Source organism: Nerophis ophidion, linkage group LG16 (assembly GCF_033978795.1).
Source record: "Nerophis ophidion isolate RoL-2023_Sa linkage group LG16, RoL_Noph_v1.0, whole genome shotgun sequence".
Lineage (NCBI taxonomy): Eukaryota > Metazoa > Chordata > Actinopteri > Syngnathiformes > Syngnathidae > Nerophis > Nerophis ophidion.
In genome coordinates this window covers 26292278-26310730 of record NC_084626.1, presented here as the reverse complement: position 1 = coordinate 26310730, position 18453 = coordinate 26292278, and the positions used below count along the sequence as shown (strand labels likewise).

The following is an 18453-nucleotide window of genomic DNA, read 5'->3' as shown; positions in this document are numbered from 1 at the left end:
TATAGAGCACAGAGTGGGTGGGTGCTCTGTGCTCTATATAAACCATTGTATGTGAATGCTTCCATTAAAATCTCCTGATGATTGAGGGAACCCCTCATGAAACAGATCTGTAGAGATGAAGTAGTCTTGTGATTTTTTCCCACACCTACATATTGCGCTCTACCACGGTATCGAGCACTATTCTCCGGATAATCCAATCAAGACATATATATGTATATATATATATACACATATACACATATATATATGTGTATATATATATATATATATGTATACACACACACACATATACACATATATATATGTGTATATATATATATATATATATGTATACACACACACACATATATATATATATATATATATATATATATATATATATATATATATATATATTTTAAAAAATCAGATTAATCACATTTTGGAATTTGTATTATTCTGTATTAATCACAGGTGATTACTTGCTTGCATATTTAAAATGTGCTGAAGATATTTGTACACATTTTCAAAGGTTTTACTTGAACGTAAGTCATTTATTTGCTCAGAATTTAGTCAACGTATCTATTTATTTCATTTTTTGGACTGACATATGCATTGACCTGATCACTGACCGTATAGGAATTAGGGTAAAGGAGCTTATACGGTTGAAATAAAACATAGTGCAAAAGCCTAAGACTAAATCCCAGTTTAAGACCTTTATTATAAGTCAATCCGGAGGACTCAGTATAACAAAAAACATGGTAAACAAATGTCAAATTATGTTTTGGGGGTCTCTTTTTTTTTTGTCTTGGATCAGAAAGAATTTGCACTCAAACGGTGCATTGAAAAGGACATCGCCTTTGGCCTTTTGTGTCGATGGAAGCCTACCTGTCACATGGCTGACATGACGCTATTTGAAAACAGTGTGAGCTCATGCCATCCCAGCCCAAGAAAGCAGCCCGGATGACAAAGTGACTCCAAGTGTCAAAGCAGCCAAACAGGCTCGTCCTCTCCCAGAAAGAAAGCTGGGAGCCGCGGAGGCGCTGCCTCGTCTCATCTGCGGGCGCCGTTCTCTGCCTCCTCGCCTCATCGTAACCGCGACCGCGTCTGATGGTGAGCGCGGATCTACGGTCGGACGCCGGCTTGATTTCAGCCTGTGTGACACATCTGTTGCCTGTCATGTTTTGTTGTGCTTATCTGCGCGCTCAAACTGACTGCAACCCCGGCAAATGTGCTTCCCCCCCCCGTCCCGTCTGTGTATACAATCATGACTTGGGTTTACACAAATCTGATGGAACGTCGGTGGAGTAGCTGTCAGTCACTGCTGAAATATGTGCCAATGCATGGTGGACTCTAAGTATCCATGATGAAAAGTACACTGCAAAAACCGAAATCTAAGTAACATTAAATATCTCAAATAAGGGTGATATTTGCTTATTTTCTGTCTAATAAGATAATTATTCATATCTTTTATGGACAGAGCTATGCCATCATCTGCAGAAAGCAGATGATGGCATAGCTCGGTTGGTAGAGTGGCCGTGCCAGCAACTTGAGGGTTGCAGGTTCGATTCCCGCTTCTGCCATCCTAATCACTGCCGTTGTGTCCTTGGGCAAGACACTTGACCCACCTGCTCCCAGTGCCACCCACACTGGTTTAAATGTAACTTAGATATTGGGTGTCACTATGTAAAGCGCTTTGAGTCACTTGAGAAAAGCGCTATATAAATATAATTCACTTCATTTCACTTCACTGGTGGCTTCATCTGGCCGGGTTCTTCAGATCTCACTGAATCGGTTCGCAGCCGAGTGTGAAGCGACCGGAATGAGAATCAGCACCTCCAAGTCCGAGACCATGGTTCTCGCCCGGAAAAGGGTGGAGTGCCATCTCCGGGTTGGGGGAGGAGACCCTGCCCCAAGTGGAGGAGTTCAAGTACCTCGGAGTCTTGTTCACGAGTGAGGGAAGAGTGGATCGTGAGATCGACAGGCGGATCGGTGCGGCGTCTTCAGTAATGCGGACGTTGTACCGATCCGCTGTGGTGAAGAAGGAGCTGAGCCGGAAGGCAAAGCTCTCAATTCACCGTTCGATCTACATTCCCATCCTCACCTATGGTCATGAGCTTTGGGTCATGACCGAAAGGATAAGATCACGGGTACAAGCGGCCCAAATGAGTTTCCTCTCCCTTAGAGATAGGGTGAGAAGCTCTGCCATCCGGGAGGAGCTCAAAGTAAAGACGCTGCTCCTTCACATCGAGAGGAGCCAGATGAGGTGGTTCGGGCATCTGGTCAGGATGCCACCCGAACGCCTCCCTAGGGAGGTGTTTAGGGCACGTCCAACCGGTAGGAGGCCACGGGGAAGACCCAAGACACGTTGGGAAGACTATGTCTCCCGGCTGGCCTGGGAACGCCTCGGGATCCCCCGGGAAGAGCTAGACGAAGTGGCTGGGGAGAGGGAAGTCTGGGCTTCCCTGCTTAGGCTGCTGCCCCCGCGACCTGACCTCGGATAAGCGGAAGAAGATGGACAGATGGATGGATATATATATATATATATATATATATATATATATATATATATATATATATATATTATATATATATACATATATATGGGGGGTGGGAAAAAATCGATTCTAATACGAATTGAATTGTTTATGTTGTGCGATTCAGAATCAATTGTCATTTTTAAAAAATCTTTTTTTTTTTTTTTTTTATCAATCCAACAAACCACTACACAGTAATACTATAACAATGCAATCTAATTCCAAAACCGAAACTGACCCAGCAACACTCAGAACTGCAATAAACAGAGCAATTGAGAGGAGACACAAACACGACACAGAACAAACCAAAAGTAGGGAAACAAAAATGAATATTATCAACAACAGTATCAGTATTAATTATAATTTCAGCATAGCAGTGATTAAAAATCCCTCATTGACATTATCATTAGATATTTATAAAAATAAAAATAAAAGAACAATAGTGTCACAGTGGCTTACACTTGCATCGCATCTCATAAGCTTGACAACACACTGTGTCCAATATTTTCACAAAGATAAAATAAGTCATATTTTTGGTTCCTTTAATAGTTAAAACAAATTTACATTATTGCAATCAGTTGATAAAACATTGTCCTCTACAATTATAAAAGCTTTTTTTTCTTTTAAATCTACTACTCTGCTAGCATGTCAGCAGACTGGGGTAGATCCTGCTGAAATCCTATGTATTGAATGAATACAGAACCGTTTTGAATTGGAAAAATATCGTTTTTGAATTGAGAATCAAATCGATTAAAAAAAAAAAATCGATATATTATCGAATCATGACCCCAAGAATCGATATTGAATCAAATCGTGGGACACCCAAAGATTCACAGCCCTAATATGTATATATGTATATATATATATATATATATATATATATATATATATATATATATATATATATATATATATATATATATATATATATATATATATATATTAAATCAGGGGTGCCCATTACGTCGATCGCGAGCTACCAGTCGACCGCGGGGGGTGTGTCAGTCGATCTCCAGCCAGGCTTTTAAAAAAAATAGACCTAAAAATTAGTGATCATCAATCTTCACCAAGACGTCACTTAAATGACATTCACGGTACCGGAGGGTCTTGTGAGATGACGCTGGCTGCTGCAAGATCATTATTATTAAAATATGACCCTTAGGAAGGCGAGAAACACTTTTTATTTCAACAGACCTTCAACGTACCTTCCGTCAAAACTCTAAAGGCCGACTGCACATTTCCTATCTTCACAATAAAAGCCCTGCTTCATGCTGCTTGCGCTAACGAAAGGCAGAGTCTCGGAAAACTGGCGTGCACAAGCGATCCCTCAGAAAGCTGGCGTGCACATCACTTGTGCACGCCAGCTTTCCGAGACTCTTATTTTGTTAGCGCAGGCAGCATGAAGCAGGGCTTTTATTGTGAAGATAGGAAATGTGCAGTCGGCCTTTAGAGTTTTGACGGAAGGGACGGCGCGAAAGTCTGTTGAAATAAAAAGTGTTTCTCGCCTTCCTCTCTGTCATTTTTTCATAATAATGAACTGGCAGCAGCCAGCGTCATCTCACAAGACCCTCGGGTGCCGTGAATGTCAATCAAGCAAGCTACGGAATTTGCCGCCAATGTTTTTCTTGTAAAGTGTATGGAAGCTGGATGAATTAGATGCCAAAAACCAACCACTTTCATGTGGTATTGTACAGAAAGGACAACTTTTTTTCTCCTCCATTTGAAAATGTGGGCGTTATCATCATTACTGTCTGATTCCAATCAATGCAAGTCATCAGAATCAGGTAATACACCAACTTATATTCTTGTCTTCGTGAAAGAAAGACATCTATATGTGTTACACATGCTTGTATTATCATTAAACACATTTAACTTGTTTACTAAAATGTCTCTTTCATAAATAAATAAATGATATATATAAATGAGGTAGATCCCCTCGAGTTGGTCAATTGAAAAGTAGCTCGCCTGCAGAAAAAGTGTGGGCACCCCTGTATTAAATAAATACAATTGGAAAAAAGAGATACCGTTTCAATAAAGTGAGTAAGCTTTGAAAGATCTGTGTGTGCAGTCTATGTAAGAAAATAAACTAAGGAGTAAAAAAAGATAGTTTACAACACGAGTGAATACCGTGACTGCCGTAGTGACCGGCGTCGTCAGACCACAAGTCAACACGTAGAAGCGCGGCAGAGAGGCACACGACCCCTATGGTGCTCTCACATATTCAAAAACAGGATCATTTACTTAAGCCCCGCATCCAAGGATCACTCTGGCCTTCATTAGCCTCAATCTGACATGGATGTGAACAACATGCTAGTTTGCAACATGAACGCCGCCCCTCCTCCCCCACTTCAGTTCCCTTCTTTTCTTGAGGCGTCCGCAGCAAATTCCTCTGGAAATATCACAGGTTGTTAGCATTCCGGAGAGAATTTCACATGGTTGTACACTTAGGTCTTAATTAGGGACACTATTTGATCATCAGCAGCTGGGCTTTATTAAAAGTATGGCTTCACATCGCCCTCCAGTCCCCTTGGCTCACAGCTCACACAAGCAGAGTATAACAGGAATATGAATATTCACTATCTGCTATGCTCAACCCCTGCAAGGAATTTCTATAACGCTAGACGCCGACCTCTATTTAATAATACAACTCTAACATTTGACAACCGAACAATTAAACAAGGCGACTCGGTAAAAAATCTGGGTATTATCTTCGACCCAACTCTCTCCTTTAAGTCACACATTAAAAGCGTTACTAAAACGGCCTTCTTTCATCTCCGTAATATCGCTAAAATTCGCTCCATTCTGTCCACTAAAGACGCCGAGATCATTATCCATGCTTTTGTTACGACTCGTCTCGATTACTGTAACGTATTATTTTCGGGTCTCCCCATGTCTAGCATTAAAAGATTACAGTTGGTACAAAATGCGGCTGCTAGACTTTTGACAAGAACAAGAAAGTTTGATCATGTTACGCCTAGACTGTATATACCTTTATATACATATATACCTGTACTGGCTCACCAGCACTGGCTTCCTGTGCACTTAAGATGTGACTTTAAGGTTTTACTACTTACGTATAAAATACTACACGGTCTAACTCCATCCTATCTTGCCGATTGTATTGTACCATATGTCCCGGCAAGAAATCTGCCTTCAAAGGACTCCGGCTTATTAGTGATTCCCAAAGCCCAAAAAAAGTCTGCGGGCTATAGAGCGTTTTCCGTTCGGGCTCCAGTACTCTGGAATGCCCTCCCGGTAACAGTTCGAGATGCTACCTCAGTAGAAGCATTTAAGTCTCACCTTAAAACTCATTTGTATACTCTAGCCTTTAAATAGACTCCCTTTTTAGACCAGTTGATCTGCCGTTTCTTTTCTTTTTCTTCTATTTCCCACTCTCCCTTGTGGAGGGGGTCCGGTCCGATCCGGTGGCCATGTACTGCTTGCCTGCGTATCGGCTGGGGACATCTCTGCGCTGCTGATCCGCCTCCGCTTGGGATGGTTTCCTGCTGGCTCCGCTGTGAACGGGACTCTCGCTGCTGTGTTGGATCCGCTTTGGACTGGACTCTCGCGACTGTGTTGGATCCATTATGGATTGAACTTTCACAGTATCATGTTAGACCCGCTCGACATCCATTGCTTTCCTCCTCTCCAAGGTTCTCATAGTCATCATTGTCACCGACGTCCCACTGGGTGTGAGTTTTCCTTGCCCTTATGTGGGCCTACCGAGGATGTCGCGGTGGTTTGTGCAGCCCTTTGAGACACTAGTGATTTAGGGCTATATAAGTAAACATTGATTGATTGATTGATTGAAAAGACTATATACATCTTAAAATCCTTTTCTTTTCGGAAGTGTCCTCAAACGATATTGATATCGCTCTGATATCAGCAAAAAACAAGCATCGGTTTGTATCTAAAATATCTGCCACAAGCAGTCCTGCAGTCAGTTTACAGCAAAACATCCTCAAATTAGCACATATGGTTGGTATTTTCTTGTTTTATAGCAAAGTCGATTACAAAAGGTAAACATAGTAGGCTAAAAGTAGCAGTAGAGTGCGAAAACAAGTTGCCTCTATATCAGGGGTAGGGAACCTATGGCTCTCGAGCCAGATCTGGCTCTTTTAATGACTGCACCTGGCTCTCAGATAAATTTTAGCTTACATTGTCAATCAATCAATCAATGTTTATTTATATAGCCCCAAATCACATATGTCTCAAAGGACTGCACAAATCATTACGACTACAACATCCTCGGAAGAACCCACAAAAGGGCAAGGAAAACTCACATCCAGTGGGCAGGGAGAATTCACATTCAGTGGGACGCCAGTGACAATGTTGACTATGAGAAACGTTGGAGAGGACCTCAGATGTGGGCAACCCCCCCCCCTCTAGGGGACCGAAAGCAATGGATGTCGAGCGGGTCTAACATGATACTGTGAAAGTTCAATCCATAGTGGCTCCAAGACAGCAGTGAGAGTCCCGTCCACAGGAAACCATCTCAAGCGGATCAGCAGCGTAGAGATGTCCCCAACCGATACAGGCGAGCGGTCCATCCTGGGTCCCGACGAGCGGTCCATCCTGGGTCTCGACTCTGGACAGTCAGTACTTCATCCATGGTCATCGGACCGGACCCCCTCCACAAGGGAGGGGGGGACATAGGAGAAAGAAAAGAAGCGGCAGATCAACTGGTCTAAAAAGGAGGTCTATTTAAAGGCTAGAGTATACAGATGAGTTTTAAGATGAGACTTAAATGCTTAACACGATAAGTAAGGAATAATTTCGCTGGTAATCACAGTGTCAAAAATAATTGTTCTCTCTACGAGTAATTTCACTTGATCAAGCCCTTTCCAAACATTCCATACAGCAAAACAATGAACGATTCGAGCTGATATCGTCGCGAATCAATATTCTTATCGGCCAAAACTCAAAGCGCCAATATCGAAAGTAAAAAAAAGTTGTATCAGGAGACCCCTAATTTTCGTTTCGAATCAGTACAGTTTTCAATGACTCTAAACCAGGGGTGTCAAGCTCAAATACAGAGTGGGCCAAAAATGTAAAACTGAACAAAGCCGCGGGCCAAGTTCGAACAAATGAACCTTTTAATAGGGACCCAAACAAGTTTTGCATTGAATATTAAACAAGCAAGGCTTATATAACTTTTTGGTGACATGCAAAATCGAGTTTCAAATAATAATAATAATAATTAAAAAATATCAATGGCATATTAAATACAATTTTAATACAAATTAAATGCCTAATTTCTATTTGCAGCCTTCTGAGGTAAATATCAAAATAAACGTTTCCACAGGCTAATAATACATCTGAAAATAAAATAACAATAATGAATCAAAACATTCAAGCCTTGAAGTAGCAAGAGAAAGTGCACAAATAAAACCTTCATTATCGCTCAGGTTGCTACACTGATTTGCTTTAACACTGAATATGGAACAAGCAACGCTTATATAACTTTGTAGTGCAAAATCAACTTTCAAAAAACAAACGAAAAAACATCAATGGTATATTAAATACAATTTTAAGGAAAAAATTAAATGGCTCTTTTCTATTTGCAGCCTTCTGAGGTAAAAATCAACATCAACTTTTTCCACAGGCTAATAAATTTGAAAACAAAATAACAATGAGGTGGGCGGGGTTTGGTGGTAGCAGGGGGTGTATATTGTAGCGTCCCGGAGTATTTGTTTATGTTGTGTTACGGTGCGGATATTCTCCCGAAATGTGTTTGTCATTCTTGTTTGGTGTGGGTTCACAGTGTGGCGCATATTTGTAACAGTGTTAAAGTTGTTTATACGGCCACCCTCAGTGTGACCTGTGTGGCTGTTGACCAAGTATGCGTTGCATTCACTTGTGTGTGTGGGTGTACAAGACGCATCTATTATTTGGCTTGACCGGCACGCTGTTTATATGGAGGGAATGCGGACGTGACGACAGGACGTAGAGGACGTTAAAAGCAATGCCTTAGAGGCATACCCCTAATATTGTTGTCCCGGTGGAAATGGGGAGAAATTCGGGAGAATGGTTCCCCCGGGAGATTGTCGGGATGGGGCACTGAACTTCGGGAGTCTCTCAGAAAAATTGGGAGGGCAGGCAAGTATGAGTATTAGCCATGAATGCGGTGTATAATCCCGGCGGGCCAGCTCTAATGTTAGTTTGGTATTGTCTCAAGGGCCAAATGAAATTACAAGGAGGGCCAAATTTGGCCCGCGGGCCAGAGTTTGACATCCATGCTCTAAACCAGGGGTGTCAAACTCAAATACAGAGTGGGCCAAAATTTAAAACTGAACAAAGCCACGGGCCAAGGTTGAACAAATTAACCTTTTAATAGGGACCCAAACAAGTTTTGCATTAAATATTGAACAAGCAAGGCCTATATAACTTTATAGTGACATGTAAAATCGAGTTTTAAATAATAATCATTAAAAAATATCAATGGCATATCCAATAAAATTTAAATAAAAATTGAATGCCTCTTTTCTATTTGCAGCCCATTGAGGTAAATATCAAAATAAACTTTTTCCACAGGCTAATAATAAATTTGCAAATAAAATAACAATAACAAATTAATCAAACATTCAAACCTTGAAGTAGCAAGAGAAAATGCATGAGTAAAACATAAATTATTGCTTGGGGGGGGGGGGTATATTGCAGCGTCCCGGGAGAGTTAGCGCTGCAAGGAGTTCAGAGTATTTGTTCTGTTGTGTTTATGTTGTGTTACGGTGCAGATGTTCTCCCGAAATGTGTTTGTTATTCTTGTTTGGTGTGGGTTCACAGTGTGGTGCATATTTGTAAGATTGATAAAGTTGTTTATACGGCCACCCTCAGTGTGACCTGTATGGCTGTTGAACAAGTATGCTTTGCATTCACTTGTGTGCGTGTGTGTGTAAAAGTCGCATATATTATGTGACTGGGTCGGCACGCTATTTCTATGTAGGAAAAGCGGACGTGACGACAGGTTGTAGAGGACGCTAAAGGCAGTGCCGTTAATGCACGGCCCCAATATTGTCGTCCGGGTAGAAATGGGGAGAAATTCGGGAGAATGTTTACCCCGGGAGATTTTCGGGAGGGGCACTGAAATTTGGGAGTCCGGGAAAATCGGGAGGGTTGGCAAGTATGAACATTAGTAGTGAATGCGTTGTTACAGCGGCACCGACGCTGTATAAAACTGGCGGGCCTGCTCTAATGTTAATTTCATACTGCCTCAGGGGCCAAATGAAATTACACGGCGGGCCAGAGTTTGACACCCATGCTCTAAACTAACTAGTAACAACATAAGGAGACAAAATGAAATATCTAGGCTGATTATGATTATGAACCTTGTTTTTACGATACAGGTCCTTTTTAGACAAAACCTTAACTAAGTGATCTTGAGTAACACACATGCCAGTCATTTTAAACTAAACCAAATAATGTAACTGAATAAATATCGCTTAAGTCAGAAGTTATACAGTACACAAACTATTCTCCCCTTTCCCCTCAGGCAGGAGACTACGGTCCATCTAGACCAGGGATGCCCACACTTTTTCTGCAGGCGAGCTACTTTTCAATTGACCAACTCGAGGGGATCTACCTCATTTATATATATCATTTATATTTATTTATTTATGAAAGAGACATTTTTGTAAACAAGTTAAATGTGTTTAATGATAATACAAGCATGTGTAACACATATAGATGTCTTTCTTTCACAAAGACAAGAATATAAGTTGCTGTATTACCTGATTCTGATGACTTGCATTGATTGGAATCAGACAGTAATGATGATAACGCCCACATTTTCAAATGGAGGAGAAAAAAAAGTTGTCCTTTCTGTACAATACCACATGAAAGTGGTTGGTTTTTGGCATCTAATTCATCCAGCTTCCATACACTTTACAAGAAAAACATTGGCGGCAAATTCCGTAGCTTGCTTGATTGACATTCACGGCACCCGAGGGTCTTGTGAGATGACGCTGGCTGCTGCCAGTTCATTATTATGAAAAAATGACAGAGAGGAAGGCGAGAAACACTTTTTATTTCAACAGACTCTCGCGCCGTCCCTTCCGTCAAAACTCTAAAGGCCGACTGCACATTTCCTATCTTCACAATAAAAGCCCTGCTTCTTGCTGCCTGCGCTAACAAAATAAGAGTCTCGGAAAGCTGGCGTGCACAAGTGATGTGCACGCCAGCTTTCTGAGGGATCGCTTGTGCACGCCAGTTTTCCGAGACTCTGTATTTAGTTAGCGCAGGCAGTATGAAGCAGGGCTTTTATTGTGAGGATAGGAAATGTGCAGTCGGCCTTTAGAGTTTTGACGGAAGGTACGGCGCGAGAGTTTGTTGAAATAAAAAGTGTTTCTCGCCTTCCTCTGGGTCATATTTTAATAATAATGATCTTGCAGCAGCCAGCGTCATCTCACAAGACCCTCCGGTACCGTGAATGTCATTTAAGTGACGTCTTGGTGAAGATTGATGATCACTAATTTTTAGGTCTATTTTTTTTAAAAGCCTGGCTGGAGATCGACTGACACACCCCCCGCGGTCGACTGGTAGCTCGCGATCGACGTAATGGGCACCCCTGATCTAGACCCACACCTCCCGCAACCTGAACAGTTTTTTCCCCCCTCGGCCATCAGAGACTTGAACAATAACAAGATCTGATAGCTCAGTTACAGCTCATGTTATTCGATTCGGTGTCATATGTATTTTAAGTTGCACGATTCCTAGTTTGGGAACCCGTTCTCAAACAATGGCAATAAAACTCTTCTGATTCTGAAGTATCTTTTAGGAAAATCCTCTCACTGTTCTTACCAGGCTTGACTACTCAGCACAACCTGAACACGGTTTTCACTTACAGCACAGTAGGTCTGAGCTCAGTGACTATTGACCACAAAAAGAAAAAATATAAACATCTATCAAAGGTCGACAGGAACTTTAAAACAAACTGTTTAAGGTGAAGTCTTCCTGGCGTGAACGTTAGTCATTTGTGTTTACATTATACCGCTGAGCTTTGGAATTGTTTTGTGATGTGGATTCTGCAAAGGGGTCATTGTTTGTTTTTGATGTGTTCAAAACGCCCAAAAAGGGAAAAAATGACATCTGGGAGAGATATCCAACACATGCACATGATGATCTCAGATATTGTCTGGACCACGGTCAGTCTTAAAATAATGAATTATCTGTATAATTATTTGTAGAACGTTTTTGGACTTTTTGCAGAATGTGAATGTGACCCGGCTGGTTTTAAGGTCTACTGGCGTGCCAAGTACTTACCCTGATATCTGGCTCCACAGGATGTCTCGACTGGGCTGGACAGGTGAGCAGAAGGAGAGAAAAAAAAAACATAAAAACACATTGTTATATGATATAATCAACCTTATGAACTAGTGTAGAAATATACATGGTAAAATGCTGAATGCTGGGAATTTTGGCCTAGCATCCACAATCCTTACCTGAGACTATATCGGTGGTTCTCAAATGGGGGTACGTGTACCCCTGGGGGTACTTGAAGGCATGCCAAGGAGTACGTGACATTTTTTTTTTTAAATATTCTAAAAATAGCAACATTTCAAAAATTATTTATGAATATAGCTTTTGAATAATCAACAAAATACGAATGTAAGTTCATAAAATGTGAAAAAAAATACAACAATGCAATTTTCAGTGTGGACATGTTCCATAAATATTGATGTTAAAGATTTCTTTTTTTGTGAAGAAATGTTTAGAATGAAGTTGATGAATCCAGATGGATCTCTATTACAATCCCCAAAGAGGGCACTTTAAGTTGATGATTACTTCTAGAAATCTTTATTTATAATTGAATCACTTGTGTATTTCTTAATAAATTTTTAGTTATTTTTATATACTTTTTTCCAAATAGTTCAAGAAAGACCACTACAAATGAGCAATATTTTTGCACTGTTATACAATTTAATCCAATCCAATCCAATCCACTTTATTTATATAGCACATTTAAACAACAATAAAGTTTCCAAAGTGCTGCACAGCCATGTTAAAAACAATATTATGCTCCACCAATGACTGAATAAAACAAAAAATGAATAAAAATAAAACCAATAAAAACAATATAAAAACAAATATGATTAAAAACTATTTTAAAGGGTAAAATCTCCGGGTTGGGGAGGAGACCCTGCCCCAAGTGGAGGAGTTCAAGTATCTAGGAGTCTTGTTCACGAGTGGGGGAAGAGTGGATCGTGAGATCGACAGGCGGATCGGTGCGGCGTCTTCAGTAATGCGGACGTTGTACCGATCCGTTGTGGTGAAGAAGGAGCTGAGCCGGAAGGCAAAGCTCTCAATTTACCGGTCGATCTACGTTCCCATCCTCACCTATGGTCATGAGCTTTGGGTCATGACCGAAAGGATAAGATCACGGGTACAAGCGGCCCAAATGAGTTTCCTCTCCCTTAGAGATAGGGTGAGAAGCTCTGCCATCCGGGAGGAACTCAAAGTAAAGCCGCTGCTCCTTCACATCGAGAGGAGACAGATGAGGTGGTTCGGGCATCTGGTCAGGATGCCACCCGAACGCCTCCCTAGGGAGGTGTTTAGGGCACGTCCAACCGGTAGGAGGCCACGGGGAAGACCCAGGACACGTTGGGAAGACTATGTCTCCCGGCTGGCCTGGGAACGCCTCGGGATCCCCCGGGAAGAGCTAGACGAAGTGGCTGGGGAGAGGGAAGTCTGGGCTTCCCTGCTTAGGCTGTTGCCCCCGCGACCCGACCTCGGATAAGCGGAAGATGATGGATGGATGGATGGATGGATTTAAAGGGTAAAATCAATTAAAATAGTAAAATAAAAAATCAAAGTGTATAAAAAACACAGAGGACAACAGAGGACAGAGGACCACACAACTGACGTAGTGTTAAAAGAATAAAAGTGGGTCTTAAGACGAGACTTAAAACACTCCACTGTGGAAGCAGTTTGAACATGGAGTGGCAGAGTGTTCCAGAACTTAGCGCCGACCACAGATAAGGTCCTGTCTCCCCTGGTCTTAAGTCTGGTCTTGGGCACCACGAGCTGGAGCTGGCTCTCGGACCTCAGAGCGCGCGCAGGGATGTAAGTTTGGATGAGGTCCGAGATATATTGAGGTGCCAGTCCATGTAAAGATTTAAAAACAAACAGCAATGTTTTAAAATCAATTCTAAAATGAACAGGGAGCCAGTGCAAACTCTGAAGAATTGGGGTTATATGCGGGCGTTTCCTGGCCCCTGTTAAAAGTCGTGCTGCCGTGTTCTGGACTAACTGCAACCGGGAGAGAGCTTTTTGGCTAATGCCAGCATAAAGTGCATTGCAGTAGTCCAGGCCACTTGAAATAAAAGCATGCACGACTTGTTCAAAAAGGTTAAAAGATAAAAACGGTTTAACCTTTACTAAAAGACGAAGGTGATAAAAACACGATTTTAAAACGCCATTGACTTGTTTGTCTAGTTTAAAATGGCTGTCTATAGTGACGCCAAGGCTGGGGACTTTGGGACGCACATCATTTTGCAACGGTCCCAAGTCAGTGAGGGCCGGACCAAAAACTAAAATTTCCGTTTTTCCCTCATTCATTATTAAAAAATTCTGGGCTAACCTAGCCTTGACGTCGCATAGACAGTTAAGAATTTAATAAATCAGAAACTGATGACATAGTGCTGTATCCCGGTAACAGTTCGAGATGCTACCTCAGTAGAAGCATTTAAGTCTCACCTTAAAACTCATCTGTATACTCTAGCCTTTAAATAGACCTCCTTTTTAGACCAGTTGATCTGCCGCTTCTTTTCTTTCTCCTATGTCCCCCCCTCCCTTGTGGAGGGGGTCCGGTCCGATGACCATGGATGAAGTACTGGCTGTCCAGAGTCGAGACCCAGGATGGACCGCTCGTCGGGACCCAGGATGGACCGCTCGCCTGTATCGGTTGGGGACATCTCTACGCTGCTGATCCGCTTGAGATGGTTTCCTGTGGACGGGACTCTCGCTGCTGTCTTGGAGCCACTATGGATTGAACTTTCACAGTATCATGTTAGACCCGCTCGACATCCATTGCTTTCGGTCCCCTAGAGGGGGGGGTTGCCCACATCTGAGGTCCTCTCCAAGGTTTCTCATAGTCAGCATTGTCACTGGCGTCCCACTGGATGTGAATTCTCCCTGCCCACTGGGTGTGAGTTTTCCTTGCCCTTTTGTGGGTTCTTCCGAGGATGTTGTAGTCGTAATGATTTGTGCAGTCCTTTGAGACATTTGTGATTTGGGGCTATATAAATAAACATTGATTGATTGATTGATATTTTACTGCTTTATCTCTTTTTTTCAACCAAAAATGCTTTGCTCCGATTAGGGGGTACTTGAACTAAAAAAAATGTTCACAAGGGGTACATCACTGAAAAAAGGTTGAGAACCACTGGACTAGACCACATTTTCCGTATATGTATTTTCCGGACCATAGGGCGCCCCGGATTATAAGGCGCAATGCCGATGAGCAGGTGTATTTTCATGCAAAAGGTGCACCGGATTATAGGGCGCAGTAAAGGGGTCATATTTTTTTTTTTTTTTTGTATATAAACGACTTCCTTGTGGTCTACATCAGTGGTCCCCAACCACCGGGCCGTGGCCCGATTGGTACCGGGCCGCAAAATAAATTTTTATTGAAAAAAATAAAAATAAAAAACAAAAAAATATATATATATATTTTTTAAATTAAATCAACATAAAAAACACAATATACACTTACAATTAGTGCACCAACCACAAAAACCTCCCTTTTTCATGACAAAAACGTCCCTTTTTCATGACAAGGAAAGAAAAAAAATCATTAAGCGTTGACCGGTCCGCGGATACAAAAAGGTTGGGGACCACTGGTCTACAGAACATGTAATAGTGGTTCTTTGGTCAAAATGTTGCATGGATGATGTTTTACAGATCATCTTCAAGCCGCTTTCTGACAGTCGCTTCAGGATCCGCTGTTTTGTGGGCGGTCTTATTTACGTGGCTCACCATCGGCAGCGTCTTTTCTCCGCCATCTTTGTTGTAGCGGTGTAGCGTGCAAGGACGCGAGTGGAAGAAGTGTCGAAAGATGGAGCTAACTGTTTTAAATCACAATCAGATTTTACTTAAATCAATAACGGAGCAGCATCTCCTCATCCGTGTCTCACAAGTGCAACAACAACGCCGGAAATGTGTCCCGTGAAAAACCTTCCGACCGTAACTCTCTAATAACTAAATGGGTGAATTATGTAAACTCACTACACCGTTTTAGTACTTTCATGGTGAGTTTACTAGTTGACTCACACTTTTAAACTAGATCCACTATGGACTGGACTCTCACACTATTATGTTAGATCTACTATGGATTGGACTCTCAAAATATTATGTTAGACCCACTATGGACTGGACTCCCACACTATTATGTTAGATCCACTATGGATTGGACTCCCACACTATTATGTTAGATCCACTATGGACTGGACTCCCACACTATTATGTTAGATCCACTATGGACTGGACTCTCACAATATTATGTTAGATCCACTATGGATTGGACTCTCACAATATTATGTTAGATCCACTATGGACTGGACTCCCACACTATTATGTTAGATCCACTATGGATTGGACTCCCACACTATTATGTTAGATCCACTATGGACTGGACTCTCACAATATTATGTTAGATCCACGATGGACTACACTCTCACACTATTAAACTAGATCCACTATGGACTGGACTCTCACACTATTAAACTAGATCCACTATGGACTGGACTCTCACACTATAAAACTAGATCCACTATGGACTGGACTCTTACACTATTATGTTAGATCCACTATGGACTGGACTGTCAAAATATTATGTTAGATCCACTATGGACTAGATTCCCACACTATTATGTTAGATCCACTATGGACTGGACTCTTACACTATTATGTTAGATCCATGATGGACTAGACTCTCACAATATTAAACTAGATCCACTATGGACTGGACTCTTACACTATTATGTTAGATCCACTATGGACTGGACTGTCAAAATATTATGTTAGATCCACTATGGACTAGATTCCCACACTATTATGTTAGATCCACTATGGACTGGACTCTTACACTATTATGTTAGATCCACGATGGACTGGACTCTTACACTATTATGTTAGATCCATGATGGACTAGACTCTCACAATATTAAACTAGATCCACTATGGACTGGACTCTTACACTATTATGTTTGATCCACTATGAACTGGACTCTCACACTATTAAACTGGATCCACTATGGACTGGACTCTTACACTATTATGTTTGATCCACTATGAACTGGACTCTCACACTATTAAACTGGATCCACTATGGACTGGACTCTTACACTATTATGTTCGATCCACTATGAACTGGACTCTCACACTATTATGTTAGATCCACTATGGACTGGACTCTCAAAATATTATGTTAGATCCACAATGGACTGGACTATCACACTATTATGTAAGATCTACTATGAACTGGACTCTAAAAATAGTATGTTAGATCCATGATGGACTAGACTCTCACAATATTATGTTAGATCCATGATGGACTAGACTCTCACAATATTAAACTAGATCCACTATGGACTGGACTCTTACACTATTATGTTTGATCCACTATGAACTGGACTCTCACACTATTAAACTAGATCCACTATGGACTGGACTCTTACACTATTATGTTAGATCCACTATGGACTAGATTCCCACACTATTATGTTAGATCCACTATGGACTGGACTCTTACACTATTATGTTAGATCCACGATGGACTGGACTCTTACACTATTATGTTAGATCCACTATGGACTGGACTCTCAAAATATTATGTTAGATCCACAATGGACTGGACTATCACACTATTATGTAAGATCTACTATGAACTGGACTCTAAAAATATTATGTTAGATCCATGATGGACTAGACTCTCACAATATTATGTTAGATCCATGATGGACTAGACTCTCACAATATTAAACTAGATCCACTATGGACTGGACTCTTACACTATTATGTTCGATCCACTATGAACTGGACTCTCACACTATTAAACTAGATCCACTATGGACTGGACTCTCACACTATTATGTTAGATCCACTATGGACTGGACTCTCACTATTATGTTTGATCCACTATGGACTAGACTCTCACACTATTATGTTAGATCCACTATGGACTGGACTCTCACTATTATGTTCGATCCACTATGGACTGGACTCTCACTATTATGTTAGATCCACTATGGACTGGACTCTCACTATTATGTTCGATCCACTATGGACTAGACTCTCACACTATTAAACTACATCCACTATGGACTGGACTCTCACAATATTAAACTACATCCACTATGAACTGGACTCTCACAATATTATGCTAGATGGGTTGAGTTATTCCTTGCCCTGATGTGGGATCCGAGCCGAGGATGTGGTTGTGGCTCGTGCAGCCCTTTGAGACACTCATGATTTAGGGCTATATAAATAAACTTTGATTGATTGACTGACTTTGATTTGTGGGTTATTTGTCTCAATTGCATTGCTGCAGCAAGCCGATGGAGAAACCCCCAAACACACACACACACACACACACACACACACAAACACAATTCCCTGATCCCATACAACACATTAGTTGTGGAACTAATAACACTGGGACACAAAAGAGGTCACTTTCAAACAAGTACTCATTCAAACCCATTTAATAAACGCCTTTTCCTATTACCAACACCACCCTCACCACACACAGCAGCGGCAACTCCCTTGATAAAACAAATAATGGCACATTGCAAGAAAAGAAAAAAAAAAAATCTGTAAACGAGTGCAAATTAATTTGCGCTTTGCTCTAATTGCGTTTAAATACTCGTCCTACCTAACCTTGGATCAAGCACTTCTTAATTACAGAGCTCCGAAGACAAGGTCGACCACAGTGTTGGTGAAA

General features: G+C 41.3%; 1 protein-coding gene across 1 annotated transcript in view; it reads right to left on the bottom strand.

Annotated features, from left to right (window-relative positions):
- The window catches only part of foxp1b (forkhead box P1b), a 670786-nt gene that overhangs the window by 531042 nt on the left and 121291 nt on the right, over positions 1-18453 (bottom strand). Inside the window, 1 exon segment of the mRNA XM_061874765.1 lies at positions 11775-11809. The gene's annotated coding sequence lies outside the window, so the exon portion shown is untranslated.